The sequence below is a fragment of the Capra hircus genome, chromosome 20 (assembly GCF_001704415.2).
Source record: "Capra hircus breed San Clemente chromosome 20, ASM170441v1, whole genome shotgun sequence".
NCBI classification, from domain to species: domain Eukaryota; kingdom Metazoa; phylum Chordata; class Mammalia; order Artiodactyla; family Bovidae; genus Capra; species Capra hircus.
In genome coordinates, this window is record NC_030827.1 from 50,764,477 (window position 1) to 50,784,260 (window position 19,784).

Here is a 19,784-nt window from a genome sequence, read left to right on the forward strand (position 1 = left end):
TGAGGTGAGTGCAATTGTGCTCTCTGGTGGAAGTGTGGGTTGGTGGTGGCTTGCTGCAAAGGTCCAGGGTACTGAGTTAGTACTGTGTCCACTGGACCTTTTGAAGGAGGTCACCACTATCTTCATTGTCTCCACCATAATTTGGTCTCAGGAATCAAGGTATACTGGAAGTGGTTAAACAGGAGATGGCAAGAGTTAATATTGACATTTTAGGAAAGAGTGAACTAAAATGTTACTTTGGTTAAAGATAATGCAAATCAAATATTCACATATTATTAAATAAGATTATTTAGACAGTACAGACTGGGAGGGATTGGGGGCAGGAGGAGAAGGGGATGACCCAGGATGAGATGGCTGGATGGCATCATGGATTCGATGGATGTGAGTCTGAGTGAACTCCGGGAGATGGTGATGGACAGGGAGGCCTGGCGTGCTGCAATTCATGGGTCGCAAAGAGTCAGACATGACTGAGCGACTGAACTGAACAGACAATTATGTTGCTAAAAAACTGGGTTTGATACCTTTGGGAATACCTAAGGAATACTCGATACCTTACTCAGTAGAAGTTGTAAAAGACTCAAAGTGAGGCAGTCAGAGAGTTGGACTCAGAAAGAAAATTTTTGCAGGTGCTTCAGTTCATTTTGGGTCCACAAACCTTGACAGAGAAGTTTGCATGCTTTGGTAACTCTTATGTGTCTCCTGAGATTCAAGGACACAATAGATGCATTGGACTCAAATTTAAGCAGTTCAAAGGCTGAGAGTTCAGAAATGGTAGTTCTTCTATATATAGACTACATAATATTTGCTTGAGTGGGAGTTGCCTGATTGTCCAGCATGTCTCAGAACAAGGAATGGGTGAATGTTCACCAAAGAGCCTTGAGAGAGAGAGAGAGACACCCTCTATTACTTGAGGAAGGCAAGAGGAGATCAGTGAAAAGAAGCTAGGAGTGTACCCTAAGATATTAAGAGGCTTAAAAAGGATTTGTAGATGTATCTATGGAAAGACATATGTGTCTATGTAGAGGAATGTGCAGGTAAGATATCCATATGGTTTTAGAGCATAAGAAGACACTGAAGAATTGACACAGTGCCACCTGAGGGAAAAAATCAAGCTTCAAAGAGCATTCATGCCCTTAGGGTAACAGTTCTTTTCTAAAAAAATATTGCATGTGTTACTTTCAGGTATACAACAAAGTGAATCACTTATATGTGTCTACATATATCTACTTTTTTTTCTATTCTCATATAAACCATTACAGAGTATTGAGTAGAGTTCTCTCTGCTACACAGCAGGTTATTATTTCTATATTTTATGTATTACTGTGTATATGTCACACCCAAACTCCCAATTTATCCCTCCTCCCCCCATTCCCTGGTGACCATAATTTTGTTTTCTGCATTCATGACATTATTTCTGTTTTGTAAACAAGTTCATTTGTACCTTTTTCTTTTGTACCATTTTTCATGAGTTTGAGTAAGCTCCAGGAGTTGGTGGTGAACAGGGAAGCCTGGCATGCTGCAGTCCATGAGGTCAGAAAGAGTCAGACACAACTGAGGGGCTGAACTGAACTGAACTTTACCCTATTCTTTAGATTCCACATATAAGTGATATTATATGATATTTTTCTTTCTGTGTCTATCTCAGTTTGACAATCTCTAGATCTATCCGTGTTACTGCAAATGGTATTATTTCATTGTTTTTTATGACTAATATTCCATTGTATATATGTATTATATCTTATTTATCCATTGCTTTGTTGATAGGCATTTAGGTTGCTTTCATGTCCTGTATGGACATCCCTGGTGGTTCAGATGGTAAAGAATCTACCTACAATGCAGGAGAACTGGGTTCAATCCCTTGGCTGGTAAGATCCCCTGGAGAAGAGAATAGCTACCTGTTCCAGTATTGCGGAATGGAGAATTCCGTGGACAGAGGAGCCTGGTAGGCTCCAGTCCATGGGGTCTCAAAGAGTTGAACACAACTGGGTGACTTTCACTTTCACTTATGTCCTGTTATATATGGCAATTGTAAGAAGTGCTGCTGTAAACATTGGGGTGCATGTATCTTTTGGAATTAGGGTTCTCTCTGTGTTATATACCCAGTAGTGGGATTGCTGTGTCATTTGGTAGACATTATGGAGAACATTATGGAGCTTCTTTAAGATACTAAACACTGTGTTTCAATTATGCATCCTTGAGACAACGTCAAAGCAGAGTTTTCTTGCCCTTCACTTATTGTTTCTTTTCCAATGTTCATCCTCTTTCCATTTTTGGAGGTGGTTAGGAAATTTGTATGCAAAAAGGAAAAAGCTTCAGTTTTTTTTTTTTTCTTATGATTTGTTTCTTGTTTTCCAGGACTGGATATATTGATTACAAAAATAGGTTGAGCTAAACCAAAATTTTTATTGACTAAAGAAAGCAGAGATTTTAATTATCTAACAATGACCAGAGGAGTCATTGTGACATGCCTTAGGATTCCCAAAAAGGAAGGATGGAACTAATCCCACAGAACAGGCTCACTTGGGCAACATAGGTAGAGGATAGGAGGGCAGAAAGCTGTCTTCTAATGGTATTCTTTCTGTTTACCTTGTTCATCCTACTTTTTAAGCCTCAGGATCCAATCTCACTTTTACACTTACTTGAGAATGTTAGTGGGTTATAGAGTTCATATCTATTCACTTCCCCAAATATTCTCAAGAGAGGATTCTGAGACAGTTCTTAGTGTTTCTCATCATTTGGTTGTACTCTATGCTATATCTATGGAAACTTTAAAAAGTATTTGCAGCATGTGTCTGAAATTCTTTCCTTGTTTCTAAGCCAAATACACATTTTTTACATTTAAAATATCTTTGTTATTCCATTTGTCTTCTTATAGTAACTGAAGTGTTTCTGACAACACATTTTCATTAAAGACAATATTTCATTATTTAGGATAACATAACTTCTAAATATTAATTTTGAAAAATTAAGTCCGATCTTGAGAATATATTCTACACAGTGTAAAACTAGTAAAATACTTTAAAATGTAACTTTCTTCTTTTAAAATTATTTGTATATGTTATTTTATAAAAGAAAAAACTGTGATATATTGCAAACTAGAAAGATATTAACATCCGTTTTTTTAATAAGGTTTTAATTTCTTACATTTTTATCAAAATGTCACTATAGTGTCTGGTCTTCAGTTTATATATTTTATTTCTGCTTATAATGGGACCTGTTTCTAAATTGCCTTTTTCTTCTCTTAAAATTCTTTTCATATGGAAGAAAATAGCTGATAATATTAAGAATAGAGTATTTACCTTACAGTTACTTATATCATTATCTGAAATACTCCTCAAATAAATTGGATTTCAGGAATGTATTTCTGCTTAAAAGTCTCACAATAAACTGCTGATATAAGCAACTAAAGTAAATGGGCCTTTGGAGAGTTATTGTCTATTCCCGTTTCACCCGTTAGTTTCTTAAATTGAAGATTAAAAGCTCTTCTCAAATCAGGTAAACATGTTTTCTGAAAGTTTACTGGAAAAATCATGGAAAACTCTGTGACAACATCAGCAGTTTTGGTGGTTCCTTGCTGCTTCAGGAAGAAAACAGGATGGCGTGTTGTCTCTTTTGTATCATTCAGTCCCTTTAAGGAGGATAGAGTTTTCATAGAAAACTGAAATTTCATAATGAAAGTATAGTGAAAGTGCAGTGTTTGTTGCTCAGTTGTGTCTGAATCTCTACAACTCCATAGACTGTAGCACACCAGGCTCCTCTGTCCATGGAATTATCCAGGCAAGAATACTGAAGTGGGTTACCATTCCCTTCTCCACGGGATCTTCCTGACCCAAGGACTGAACCCAGGTCTCCTGCATTGCAGATTTATTCTTTACTGTCTAGGTCAGCAGGGAAATGATATTTAGCATGCACAATTACACAACTACAAACTGAAGCCAAAAGTGTTCTTGTGAACTTGGGTGGCCTCAACCATGTTATGGCTTGAAGCAGAGTTTCAGTTTCTGGCCAGAGATTGAGGTTGGGTCATGGTGACCAGTGGTCAGTGACAAGGCTCTGGCCCTTCAGCTTTGCATAAAAAGAACTCCCACAAACACAGAAAGCAGTGGAGCAAGTGAAATATGTATTAGGAGGAAAAAGAGTACAGTATGTGTGGATAGACACAAGAACAGACACAAGATAGATGCAAGAGGAAAAATCCCTGAGACATACTCTGTGGCAATTTAAGTCAACTGTGAGGCATTACTTCCAGGTTTCCTTTGATCAATCACTTTGACTTGCCTGGCAGAGTCTGTATTTGGTGTATCTCAGGATCCTCTCATGTGTGTATGCATCTCTTAACCAAGATGGATTCTACAGAAGAGGCCTATGGGTAGTGGTATCAGTTGACATCACTCCACTTTTGACCTCCAAGAAACCTTTCTGCTCATGTGCAGTTGGGGAGGTCTCCTGACTTTCAGAATGAAAAGTATATGGCCTCTTATCTTTGACCTTGGCAGGGCCCAGCTTCCACCCTTGCTTATCCAACCATTCTTGTCTTGGAATTTTGGTCCATAGGTGAAAGATTTCCAATTGCTTTACCCTATGGGACCAACTGAGGAGGGCCTGACAACCCACTCCGATATTCTTGCCTGGAGAATCCCATGGACAGAGGAGCCTGGAGGGCTATATATTCCATAGAGCTGCAAAGAGTAGGACATGAATAAGGCAACATAGCACACACACATACACACACACACACACGTGCGTGCACGCGCACACACACACACACACACACACACACACACAGGAGGCCTATCTACCTTCTGCCTCACTTAAAATACTTTTTCCCTATGAAAACTAATGTTTTTTTCACATGGAAGCAGCAAAGGAGATATAAACTGTATGATCATTATATTCTAAAATGTGTGTATTCACAGCAAATAACTAGTCAGAAATCATATTTGTGTTTCAGTGGCATTTCAAAATGAACTAAATTTAGGATAAAGTTACAGAGTCACATTATTTTATTGCATGTTTTTTCATTTTAGGAGTTGTATGATTTTAATTGGTTATTTTAATTAAAAATCTCTATTTTCCATTTTAATCTCTTAGAGCTCTTAATTTGCTTTGAAAACTAACATTTCCATCGCTGTTTTAAATTTTCTTGAAATATTCAAAACTTATAGCATCTTTTTATATAGTTTTTCCTGGTTTGCATTAGAAACACACATACACAGATACATGTGCATGTATGAAGCAAGTGAAAGTGTAATTTGCTCAGTCATGTCTGACTCTCTGCGACCCTGTGGACTGTAGCCTGCCAGGTTCCCCTGTCCATAGGATCTTCAAGGCAAGAATACTAGAGTGGGAAGTCATTCTCTTCTCCAGGGGATCTTACTGACCCATGAATTAAACTCGGGTCTCCTGAATTTCAGGCAGATCCTTTACTGTCTGAGCACCAGGGAAGACACACACACACACACACACACACACACACACACACATATGTATGTTTCTCTGTGTGTATATATATTTTAAGAACAAGTTAGTTCATTTTTTCAGAAAACTGAAACTCTTTAGAACCAAAAACAGACTTGGAATATATTCATTTTAAATCTCTCAACTTATAGTTAAATTTCAACTTAACTTTCATTAGTTTGGTGGCATTTTTTTCTAGTAACCATTGATTGATGCATCATGATGCAATGATTATAATTTTGATTTATTCCAATGTATTTGTAACATTGATTGTGATAATTTGAGATTATATTTTAAATCAAATGCAAACCTGGTGTCCAAATCACTTTCTATTTTCTGGTCTATGCTATGAAAACGAAATGAGTTAATAAAACACCAGGACTGCTTTAAAATTCTTACATTCACAATATAACATTTATTTGACAACTATCATCTGAGACTTTTTAAGCATTAACTCTTACTTATGATCAGTATGCTACTTTTTTGTTGTGTGATAGTTTTAGAATTTAACAAGTTACTCTGTTCTCCATTTACACATGACATCTCAGTACTTAGACTTAAACAATTAATTATCAATTATCAGCACTGCTTTGAAATTCTCTAAAAGATGATATATAAATATATGGTCTAGTGAAATGTTAGTGTTGGTGGGTTAGTCTGAGTAGAAAGTCTATGAATAGAAAGCAAATCATAAGAAAATCATTTGAAATTGATTAAAATATATATATATCAGCTACACTTCTGTTTCAAAGTAGCAGTTTGCATTCATAGATATTTCCTAACATTGAAGTTTTCCATTAAATCTACTTTTGAGCACTGCTTCGAGAGTGAAGGGATCCAGATAAATAATGTTCTGCTCACATGAAAATAAGTTTAATTTGTCTATGCAATGCTTGTGCTACTACTGGACTCTGAAGACAAAATATTCCAGATTCTATCTCTTCTACACAATGTGGATAAATGCATTGTTTGGGGGGCTTTTTTTTTTAATACAGCTAACTTAAAAGCAATGAGATTATTGACTAATTATGTCATTATATACCCAAGTTTGGAACCAGGAGTGCTATTTCAACCTTATATTCTCCTCACCCACTTCCAGACTTCCAGTCAATCAAAGATAATCTGTGATAAGACTCCAGGCTCCATGTCCACTGTCAAACTTCCTGATTTACTAATTTGCTGTGGATCACCCTCAGAGTCCCCCTCCTAGTGAGTGGCTGCAAATGGCATATAGTCATTATGCTGAGTCACCTCAGGAATAGCAGAGCAACATGAACAAAGCTAAAAGCCAGAAGATCACAGAAAGTATCTAGTGTCACGATGAGACATAAATACAGGCCTCTAAAACCTCAGTCAGATGGTACTAATGTTGCCTGTGCTCAGTCATTCAGTCGTGTCTGACTCTCTGAGGCCCCATGGACTGTAGTCCGCCAGGTTCCTCTGTCTATGGGATTTCCTAGGCAGGAATACTGGAGTGGGAACCATTTCCTACTCTAGGGAATCTGCCAGACCCAGGGATCGAATCCACTTCACTTGTGTCCCTGTATCGGCAGGTGGATTCTTTACCACTAGTACCCCTGGGAAGAACCTAATATTGCCTATTACCATGCAAAAACATAAAAGGAAAAGACAGCAAAAATAGAGGGTATCAAAGTGGGAAAATGTGTGAAAAGAAGGAAGTCAGCAAGAGCAGTGTTAAAAGTTATTCATATTATAAATCATTGTTGTCCCTTTCTTTCATGCATCTGTATTCTCTACTCAGTCTTTTATACCTTAATGAGTGAAAATAGTATAATCATGAGTAACTTACTATGAGAATAATTAAGTGATGTTTTAAATATAGCCATTCAGTCTGTCACTGAGTATCATTAAAAAAAGATAGCTATTCTTGTTATTTTTAGACTTTGTGGGAAAAAGAACTCTTACATTTCCTTTTTCTACAGCCATAAACTAAACATTTAACATTTTATCATTAATTGACAACTATAAATAAAAATATTTCTATATTCAATAGTATAATCATTCTCAAATTCATGCTGACTGAAATTTCAGTTCCATTCTCAAAAAATGTGCACAATGAGATGTTGGCACTACTTAATTGTTGACAGCAGTAATTGACCATCCCTTTTTTGGGGGGAATTGAGTTCCTTTTTTTAACTGTGTAATTACTTTGCTACAAGAAATTTTAATAAGGATATATTTTTAAACCAAAATTACACTTGAAATCATGGGAAACATAATTATTTGAGTTTGAAATCAGTTTGGAAGCCAGAAGAAAATTGTTCTGATACTCTGAAAGGAATTCACATGAAAAAAATAAAGGAGACAGTTATATAACTGAATTTTGAAGGAGTACCTGGACTGTAATTTTTCTCAAAAAGCTTGAATTTGAATACTATGATAAACTGTGTTCACTTTGACCAAATAATTCATAATGAAAATGATCAATTTTCACAATGATAATTACTATAGAACTTTTTCACAACTAAATTTCCTGATAATATAAAAAGTTTAAGGATTTAATGTTGTTTTTATTGTGGGATAATGAGTGAAAAAACTTCTATCATAAATCATCCTTTATCACAATAGCTGTGATTTCATTCACTCTGGGAGAAAAATTGGTTTTCCTAGAACCTTAAATTAGGTGGTAGGCATCATCACTTAAACTGTTCTGTTGATAATATTCTGAAGGTTTCAAATAATTAATTGAAATATTTGAAAAGAAAAAAAATTCTTTTTTATTAAAGAAGTAGTAGGCATCCATGGTTTCATATTTATATCTGTATTTTCTATAGTTTACACTCATTTAAATTCTTATTTCTTCATCATTCTGGGTTATTAAAATGAAGATAATGATACATGAGTAATATTTTACTAATGTTATGTGTGTGCTTATAATAAATGGAAGAAAATAAAAATGTGCTGATCTGATGAATGTTTGGTTGGAATTATTTTAAAAAGGGGAATCTATTACAAGTTAAAGAAAAGGGACAGGTTTAGATTAAAGCAGTCAAAATTCACAATTAAGTCATTAGAATAATATAAAATAGTTTAAGCAATTTTGTAGATTTTCAATCAGCTGACATCTCATGTGTCACCACACACCACTTATTCTAGCGCTTGTATATCTGTATGTCTGTAATAAATGTAAAGGTAAATGTAAATGTGAAGGTAAAAAATCTGATGTGTAAAAAATGCTATCAATGAAAGATTACACAAGTACTTTCTGGAACATACATACGTATAAATATATCAGATTATTGGCTTTAAAACCAGCTTTCCAACAAGGGAGTTGCTATCAATTACCTCTCAGTGGAGAATGAAAAAGCAAAAGCAGAATAATTAAATATGCACATATATACTCACAGGTATTTGCAGGTATATTTTGGAGCAAGGATCAGATATTATCAAGTCAGTCATATGATGACTAGTAGAATCACCACACATAGATGTCCTCTTTTAGGCCTGCAAAGAAACTTGCAGCCAAGGGGACAAAGCACCAGCTGACATCCAATCTATGCCCTGATCATCAGGACTTGCATAGTTGTAGTTGTACCCACCACAATGAAACTTATTTTTATGAGGCAATTTTTTTTCAGACTAAATAATGCCTCCCCCCACACAAAAAGTGTCCATGTCCTAACCCATATAACCTGTGAATATTTTGCTTTACATAAAAAAATGAACTTTGTGTGTATGATTATTTAAAGATCTTGAGTTAGGGAGATCATCTTTGATTATCTATGTTGAGCCAGTATAATCACAAATGATAAAGAGTCAGGGGGTTCCCAGGGAGCTCAGTGGTTAAGAATCCACCTACAAATGCAGGAGATGCAAGAGACATGAGTTTGATCCTTGGGTCTGGAAGGTCCCCTTGGAGAGAAAATAGCAACCTGCTCCAGTATGCTTGCCTGGAGCATTCCATGGACAGAGGAGCCTGACAGACTATAGTTCATGGGGCCACAAAGAGTGGGACATGACTGAGCGACTGAACGGTTATAGAGGGTCAGAGTCAGAGAAGGTATTGTGAGGACAGAAAAAAAGGTTAGAGTAATGTGAGGACACTAGCCATGGAATGGATGCCATCTTTGTAGGAACTGGAAAAATTCAAGCAAGTGGATTTACTCCTAGAGCTTCCAGAAGGAACACAGTCTGGCTGACACACTGAATGTCAACCAATGAAATTGATTTTTCAATCCTGACCTCCAGACCTGTAAGATAATACATTTGTGTTGTTTCCGTACACTGTAGTGTGTGTATTGCATTAGCGATGGGAAGCTAATGCAACTTTACAGATTAGAATCGACTGGGATGATGTAGAGGTTCAAAAAGATAACAATGCCCAGGTATAAAGAACCTCTGTGTGTGTGTGTGTGTGTGTATGTGTGTGTGTGTGTGTGTGTGTGTGTGTTAGTAGCTCAGTCATGTCCAACTCTTTGAGACCCCATGGACTATAGTTCACCAAGCTCTTCTGTCCATGGAATTCTCCAGGCAAGAATACTGGAGTGGGTTGCCCTTCCCTTCTCCAGGGGATCTTCCCAACCCAGGTCTCCCGCATTGCAGGCAGACTGTTTACCATCTGAGCCACCAAGGAAGCCCTAAAGAAACTGTGAGTATCATAATTAACATGGATACTGTCTGTTCCAGAATCTTGCGTTCAGTTCAACTCAGTCGCTCAGTCGTGTCCAACTCTTTGCGACCTCATGAATCGCAGCAAGCCAGGCCTCCCTGTCCATCACCAACTCCCAGAGTTTACCCAAACTCATGTCCATTGAGTCGGTGATGCCATCCAGCCATCTCATCCTCTGTCGTCCCCTACTCCTCCTGCCCTCAATCCCTCCCAGCATCAGGGTCTTTTCCAATGAGTCAACTCTTCCCATGCGGTGGCCAAAGTACTGGACTTTCAGCTTCAGCATCATCAGCCAGTAAAACTGGGTCCAAAAAACTTCATCTTGCACAATAATTCATACTTTGAGTTTCTCATTTACTAGCAATGATTTCTACCTCTCTCTCTCTCTCTCTATATATATATATATATATATATATACATATATATATATATATTTTTGCTATTTGAACAATCTGAAATAATCTTTATGAACAAAATTATTTTAAATTACATTTCTTTTCCAGGCCACACATACTTTAGTTTGATGGCATACCATTCTATATATCCTCCAGCAATTCCCAATATATTAATCTATTTTTAAGGACCTACTCTCATGTTATAAAGGTGAACATCAGGAATATAGAAGTTCCTTCTCTCTCTAATGATTTTAGCTTCTTAGCAGAGTTGATGTTCATCAATTTTGCAATAATGAATGCACTATTAATAATTATTATTTTGCTAGTTCTCAATAGTGACAGTTATAAGTGTAAATGTGTATAGTAAAAGGATGCAAGAAATTGTCTTCAGAGAGCTCCCCACACAAGTTCATTAATAAGCAGAATCTTCAGGCTCCCTAAACACCCAGATTACACTACCTAATTCAGATTACATTTAGGAACCTAAAAAAGTCTGTAGTAAACCAAACTATTTTTTGATGGGGATTTTAATATGCTGCTCACCACCCCTAATGCTTTTGGAAAATATTGCTTTCTCACATGCTTACTAGTGTTTATTTTCTGAACAGGAGAATTTCTAGGAACACCGTGTCTAAACTGGATCAGGATAGGTTTCCCTAAAGATACATTTTTGAATAATGCCTTTGTATTTTGAAAGATAAAATGTCTATATTGCATCCATTGAGCTCAGCAGTTTTAAATTTTGAAATGTTAAAAAATATTGCCAATTCGGTAACATTGAAATTGGTACTATTGATTGTTCATTGTTTTCTCACCCTCTATTATTCCCTAAATGAATTAACTGAACATCCACACATTAAACCATTTTTACATTAAACAATTAGTAATGTTATGTAATGATTTAGAATGTCATAAACATTTTCTTAACACACATGGTAAAACAACTATACTCTGATAAAATGAATTTTAGAAAATTTATAAGTATGTTTTGAAAAGGTCAGCATGATCATTGCTTATGTAAAAGAACTGACCATCTCATTTAAATATGCAAATAAATTCCATAAACATTGAAAAAAGTTAAAAACAACAGAAATGAATTTAAGATATTTTATTAAAATGTAGACAGTAATATTTTCATGTTATTTTTATTTTTTTACTAATAGAAGGAGTCAATTTTTATTTCTGCATAATATACCTTGCTACTCTCCTAATGTCCTTGTCTTTTACTCTACCAAATTTAATATTGTAATAACCAGATAATGAGGTCAATTTATATGTCTCAAATTAATATTGAGGTCATAATACATTTCTTTATTCTTTCTCTTTATTTGGCTTATCCATGCTGATCAAATTAAACTGACCCTCATTTTACATTGTTCTTTGTAGAAATAAGCGGTGTCAAATTATCTGTCTTAATTAAATTTCTCCTATCAAAATAAGACTAATTTCTTACTGCCTGTCATCAGCATAAATAAGTCAGAAGCTCATTGTTATTTTCACATTACCATTTTACAATATTTTAACCTGTATGTTAAAACTATTCAAGTTTATGTCTCAAGCTGAATTTTGGATTTTTTGTGCATTTTAAAATATTAACTAACTCTCTTGAGAAATAAAGACTCCAAGAAAGACATAATACTGCAGTAGATATAATTAACATTTAAATTCTGCAAGAGAATTAATCACTTTTTTGATAGAGTAAACTAAGAGCAATGATGTCTGTTAGAGTTTTCTGCCAAGATCGGAAAATTTGTCTGCACCCTCCAGGGTGCTAACCATTGGTCATGTAAGACACTGAACATTTGAAATTTGGCTAGTTTGAATAAGTCCCTAAACTTTACTTTGTATTTAACTAATTTAAATTCAAACAGACGGAAGTGCCTTGTGGCTACCAAACTAAAAAAGTATAAAGACTAGAAGAAAGATTTATAAGCTGTGTTTTAGATCTGGATTGCTTAAACTTGTTCCTTTTTAACTGGTTCTATTGTAGATAGTCACATCACTTCTCTGAGCATCAATGTCTTCATCCAATCAAGAACAGTTTCCTTTTGAGCATCCATCAAATCCTGCAACCTGTGTTAAGTCCTAGGCTACAAAGATTATTACATCAGAATTGATACCTCCTCCCATTCTGTAGGGGAAAAAAAAAAAAAACAACATGATGCTAATGATGTCATAATAAATTGTTTAATTAAAATTGTGATGGGGCTCTGGAAGTAAAGTAAAAAATTAGATGAAATTATATGAGACAGGAGATTTGACCAGGTCTGATGGGTCTGAAAATCTTCCAGAAGGAAGTGATTATTGTACTTTTAGCTGAAAACAAGTGTTAAGAGATTTCTAGATGAAGAAAAATACAACTAATTTGTCATGCATTCTACGAGTTGCTAAAGATTCAGAGAGATTTCATTACCCTTAAAATTTATGAAGTAGCAAACAAATGATCTAAGTATGGAGCTTTCATCAATCCCAAACAACTGTTCCATTAAAAAAAAAAAACACTTTATGACAAAAAGCATGATTTTTATGTCCCAACATATTTGGGAATGATAGATTTGACCAAGATAAATTTCTGTGTGCTAAAACTTATTGGAAACTTGGGTATATTTAAGGTAAAATGTATTTACACCTTGGTTATATTGGACTTTTGGGTATTACAAGTCTTGGAAAACATCTTAACTAAGAATCCTTTTCCTAAACTTTTGTAATCATAGAAAATTTTATATTTGTCTTTTTCTTTGCTTTATCTCCTCCTTCTCCTGCCTTTTCTCTTCTTCCTCTCCCTCCTGATCGTTTCCCCAACCCCTTCTTCTCCTACTTCTGTGGGGATTCTTAGTAACATGACTTCCATCAAAGATTCCTTTGACTGTAACTTAGAAATCCCAGTTATATTTCATGTCCCTCTATCATAAAGTTCTATCACACTAAAGTTCTAATTTAGTTTGATATTGCTTTATGTGCTTTTCTGTTTTTAAAGTGCTGGCTCATCAATAGTCTACTTTGAATCTGTTTTATATTATTTTCATTATATAATTATTTCCTCAGTAAATAACCTTAGTTGTGCTGTGCTGTGCTTAGTCACTCAGTTGTGTCCAACTCTTTGCGACCCTATGGACTACAGCCCGCCAGGCTCCTCTGTCTATGGAGAGTTTCCACGCAAGAACACTGGAGGGGGTTGCCATGCCTTCCTCCAGGGGATCTTCCCAAACCAGAGATCAGACCCAGGTCTCCCACATTGCAGGTGGATTCATTACCAGCTGAGTCACAAGGGAAACTCAACCTTAGCTGATATATGGTTAAATAAATAGCAGGGAGCATCAGTGCTCCTGGTAGGTTTGTTAGGAAGTTTCAGATCCCTAACAATTTACTTTTCTTCTGCAATATTTTCAACATGTTTCCAAAGGTAGATTTTCCAATCTATCATTGATCATTTCATCCATCCTCCCTGGACTGAGAATGGAGGAGGAGAACCTTGTCATATTTTGGTGATTCTTAGTCTTGCTCCATTTCTTCTTCCCATGAGGTGTTCTTGTACCATTCAGCGTAAAAGTTAGATGCAGGCAGCTACAATGCCACTACTGCTTAGGCTAAAAATGACTTTTCTGTATGGTTTGTTGCTTTAAAAATGTCTATTTAGGAAATATTACAAGCTGCATTATTAACCATTATTATTCACTAGATCTTATGCTAAGTACTTTCAGCACTATCTCATTTAATTTTCATAATACCCCCCCCCAAAAAAATAGACTGCCTTGAGGAAACTGGCATTTAGAGGAATGAAGTCTTCCCAAGTGATGTGTTTTGTCTACAACATCGAAAAAACAAAACAAAAAAAAAATTGGGTAATCACTTATCCATGACCTTGCTTTTTAATTGAGGTAAAATTGATGTATAAAATTACATTAATTTCAGGTGTACAATGTAGTGGTTCAATATATATGTGTGTGTGTGTGTGTGTGTGTGCATAGATGTATATATAGTGAAATAATCACCACAATAAATCTAGTTAACATCTATACCATTTTATTAACATGTATTCTGACTTGAGGGATAAAACTTGATGAAATGTGTACTTCTATGGTGGCTCAGTGATAAACTGCCTGCCAATGCAGGAGATGCTGGAGACCTGGAGACTTCAGTGGTCTTGCCCGGAGAACCCCTTTGTCAGAGGAGCCTGGCAGACTGAAGTCCGTGGGGTCACGATTTAGTGGCGGAGCACGCAAGGCCACTCAATCAGACTAGACTTTGTGCCTTCACTGAAATATTATTTTCCATTAAATAATATTATAATCAATGACAATTTTAAAATAATTGAGAAAATCTGTTTTGTTCACAAAGTCCTGGTATTTGTCAATAGATTGACTTCAGTAAATCAATTATCATATTATCTTGGTTGTGCTAAACCTATCTAGATGAAATTTGTTTCAAACTTTTCTGAAAATGCTGTATTTTTAATTTATGCAGACATTATTTGAAATAGGTTTTGTATTTGATTTATAAGATTAACAGATCATTGTAACATTTGGAGAGAGAGGGATTTATGTCAAATATTTACTGGATAGAAAATATTCCCTTTCTAGAGATTTAATAACAAAAGTTTTTTTTGTTATGATGAGTAACTGGTATAATTAAGATTTGAGCTCTCCAGCTGGTCACTGTTTATTCTCTCTTAGATATGAAAAAGATAAAATAAAATCAATTTTTAAGGAAATTATAATTAAGGTATAACTGACATTGAACTGAACTGAACTGACATTAATTTTTACATTGAATTAAAGATTAAATTTCCTATTTTTTGAGATTTTTTAAAAGTATACTATGTACTTACACATATTTATACTGATACTTTTAGTTGTATATTCAAATACAATGCTTGAGAGGACTCTGCACCATCTTGGTTGTGTTTAGAAGAATCATCATTATCTACACTTGGCCTAAAGTATATGTGTACAATCTATGACACTGTGCTGCTAATATGATGAATGGATGCAAGGCACATGAGAGGGAGGCTTAAGATAGATTATGTTGATAATTGTCCTATTTAACTGAGAAGAATAGAGGTAAAAGATTGTTTTGGGATTAAGACGATGAGGTTTATTTTGTTGCTGTTTTATTTAATGTTCCCAAATGGGAAATACCTAGTAAATCAATGAAGTAGGGATAGTGGTAGTAGCAATAGTAGTAGTAGTGAATGCTCAGTCATGTCTGACTCATTGGGACTCATGGGCAGTTTCCTCCGTCCATGGGATTTCCCATGCACGAGTACTAGATTGGGTTGCCGTTTCTTACTCTGGGCAATCTTCCTGACCCAGAGACTTAAGCTGTGTCTTCTGTATTGGCAGACAGATTCTTTACCACTGAGCCACCAGGGAAACCCTTTAAATCTAAGTCAATTTCAGGCATGAAAGAAAATTGACATGTAGGAGGCAATCTGAGTATTTGGTCACATATTAGATGTCAGATAAAAGTGTGTACACAGAGAAAATATTTGACTTTGAGTTTTTATCTTCTCTCTATTCATTGTTCCATACCTACTCTATCTGTTTTTCAGTATGAGCATTAACCTTCCATGCAGGTTACATATCTAAATAGCTCTGTAAATATTTGTGCAGTTATTTCTGATGCATCTCTAATTCTTTAGTCCTTTTGAAATCTTATCATATAAAAGGTGATGTACTGGGTCTGGACATACATATATCCATGAGAAATGATTTGTGATTGTAAAGACTCAGAGAATTTACAGATTGCATAGTCTAGTCGGGGAAACAATTTCCTTTACAAGAGAGCAGGGCTGTATATTATTTAAAGTATTAGTGGTGAAGTCATGTCTGACCCTTTGCGACCCCATGGAATGGAGCCCACCAGGCCCATTTGTCCATGGAATTCTCCAGGCAAGAATACTGGAGTGGGTTGCCATTCCCTTCTCCAGGGGATCTTTCTGACTCAGGGATCAAACCCAGCTCTTTTCATTGCAGGCAGATTCTTTACTGTCTGCTTCAATGTAGAAGACTATATTCTGAATTCTGAGTTTTAATCCTCATGCTGCAACTCTGTAGGGGAGGAAAACATTTTTCCCTTTTGTGTTTTATAGTTGCCCTAATAACTAAATTGACATATGACAGATTTATGAGAGAAAAACAATTTTAATTTTGTAGGCAGAAGAGTCCACAAAGATATGAGAAGCATAGAGGTGGAGCAACAGGAAATCTCGTCACTGCTGGTGAGAATGAGAAATGGTTCAGCTGCCTTGGAAAGCAGTTTGGAAGTTTCTTACAAAACTAAACAGACTCCTGTCATATGACACAGCAGGGAAGTTCTTTGGTATTTGCTAAAAACAAAACAAACAAAACTTAAACTAGGGACTTCCCTGGCAGTCCAGTGGTTAACACTCCAGGTTTCCAATGTACAGGGTGTGGGTATTTCTAGTTAGGGGAGCTAAGATACCACGTGCTGTGTGGTGTGACCAAAAATAAGAAAGATAACTTGTGTCCTCTCAGAAATCTGCACAGAGACATTTATATTAACTTAATTCATAATTGCCCAAACTGGAAGCAACCAGTATATTCTTTTGTAGGTAAAAGGATACATAAATTATGGTATTTCCAGACAGCACAATATTATTCAGTACTAAAAAAATATATATGAATTCATAAAAAGACCTGAAACAAATTTAGAATTGTATTAATAAGTGAATTAAGCCAATCTGAAAGTCTATATATGCTACATGATTCCAGCTATATGGCATTCTAGAAAAGGCAAAATTATGGAGACTTATTAATTATGATTGTAAGACCACTAAAAACATATAGGCATAGGAATCTTTCTTAATTTAATATGTTCTTATTAATATAAATAAGCTGTACTGTGATATGCCTAGTAAATGTGTGTGTGTGTATATATATATTTGTCTGTCTTTCTCATAAAATAAAATCAGCAAACTACTACAAAAAAACCTGGAAAGAATGTTTAACCTGCAGGAGATTGAAAGTGAGCTACTTGCCAAGAAAAAATAGCATCTAAATTTAGTTTCTTGGTAGGCAGGAAACACAAAACCAGATCATTGCGAGCTGTCCCATTACATACAATGGTAAACAATTTCATTTGCCAATATTTCTACTGTGTGATTGCCTCTTATTCCAGGTGTAGTTTCTCAATTGCTTAGTAACAATTTGTTTCGGTATACCTATTCAGAAGTAGCATATGCTATAAAAGGTAGGACAGATACAGTCTTGAAGGTGATTTTCAATAACTGCAGGACTCACTGAGAAAGAAAAAAATGAGAAGAAATATGAAAACTGCTAAGTAAATAAAACCAGACTTTTAAAAATTCCCATGAATTTGCTATCTCAGTTTGCTAGCTATTCAAATGAATATTAATTCTTGTTCATTTTCCAAATGAATTTTCTAAATCTTCATATCTATACGCAATGATAAATTCATTTTCTCGTTATTCCTTTATCTGCACAAGATAGCCACGAGTATCCTGTTTGTCTGTACCTGTTTCAGAGATGTATCAGGAAAATTCTTTCATCTGTCTACCATGAGATGCAAGTGATCCTCAGGAGGTTTGAGTGATCCCTATTATTACTGGGAGGACTATTAGTTTGAACACCTGAAATAGCTAGAGTGTCTGGAGTATGGAAGGGTTACATTGGCAGTCAGTAGATTACTTCTAGCAAATTAATTTAGCAGAAGATCACTCCCCCATTGCAACTGCATGTATTGAAGGTATTTCTGTAAGTAGTAAAAGCGGTTCAGGTATATATAAGAGGCAAATGGAAAAGTAGTCAGTCTTGATCATGATAAATGGTAGGTACTGTAATTGGTATATTACACTGAGATAATTGTGGAGGTATATTTGCATTGAGTTTTTATTAGTCTCCTTCAGACTTTATTACCTTATTATCTGGCTATCAATATTAATTGGGTACTCTTCATTGCTCATTCAAAGATTCTATGACTTTGAACAGTCCAATTAACTTTAGAGACTGATTGTTTTTATGTTACAAATACAACCTACTGACTTACACATTTTCATAAGAGCTTTGTATAGATGTTGCAAAAACCGCAAAATTCAATAGATTCCGATATGGATAACTTAGCATGAAACATATCTACTTCAAAAAAAAGAGTAATCTCTATGGAAATATTTTTGTTACATTGATCTAACAATTCATATTTAGTTTATAGATATAAAATAAGCATCATAGAATGATGTGCAAATGAGTGATAGCTAAGAATTTTATTTAAAAAAAAATGCTTTCCTTGGAGGGTGAGTTGAAAGTAGTTAAAAGAAGGTGGGATATTGATTAACAGAAAGATTTGGGGCTAAATAAGAGGCAACTTAGTAGCTTCAAAGATTCTAAAGATATTTTATGCAAAGATTGGTGAGATGTTGGTCTATTCCTTTCATTGCTTAGTTATTTTAATTTATTTATTTATGGTTGCACTAGGTCTTTGTTGGGCTTCTCAAGTGGCACTTATAGTAAAGAATTTGCCTGCCAATGTAGGAGATGAAAGAAATATGGGTTTGATCTCTGTGTTGGGAAGATTCCCCTGGAGAAAGAAATGGCAACCCACTCCAGTATTCCTGGCTGGAGAATTCCATGGACAGAGGAGCCTGGTGGGCTGCAGTCCATGGGGTTACACAGAGTTGGACACAACTGAGCCTGCACACTCACATATACTGGGTCATTGTTGCTGCATGTGGGCTTTCTCTAGTTGCCACAGGCGGTGGCCACTCTCTAGCTGTGGTGTAGAGGCTTCTCATTGCAGTAGCTGTTCTTGTTGCTGAACACGGGCTCTAGAGCACAGGCTCCAAAGTTGCAGTGCATGGGCATTGTTACCCTATGGCAGGGAGAATCTTCCTGGAACAGGGATTGAACCCATGTCTCCTGTACTGGCAGGCAGCTTGACTCTCAACCACTCGACTATCTGGGAAGTCCTGCTCTGTTCTTAATTGAGTCTCAGTCAAGATGTATCATGTAAAGATGGTGTAAAGTTGAAGAGAGCATTCTGAAGTCTTGAAGAACATGTGATTTTGTTTTGTGGTGTTGGTGTTGGGATTAACAACATATTCCAAAATAAATGTTATTCTCTCAGTTTTGTAACTGGATATGCTGAAGGAGTATAGAAAACTAATTTAATATCCAGACAGACTAGCCATCTGCCTGTATCAGATTTCCAAGTTTTCCTCTTTTCTTTGCCTTGCTGTTTTCATCTGCTCATGTTATAATGCCTGTCTGTGGAGTGCTTGACTCAGGGCCCAGCATATAGCAAGTATCCAAAGAACTGAATTACTG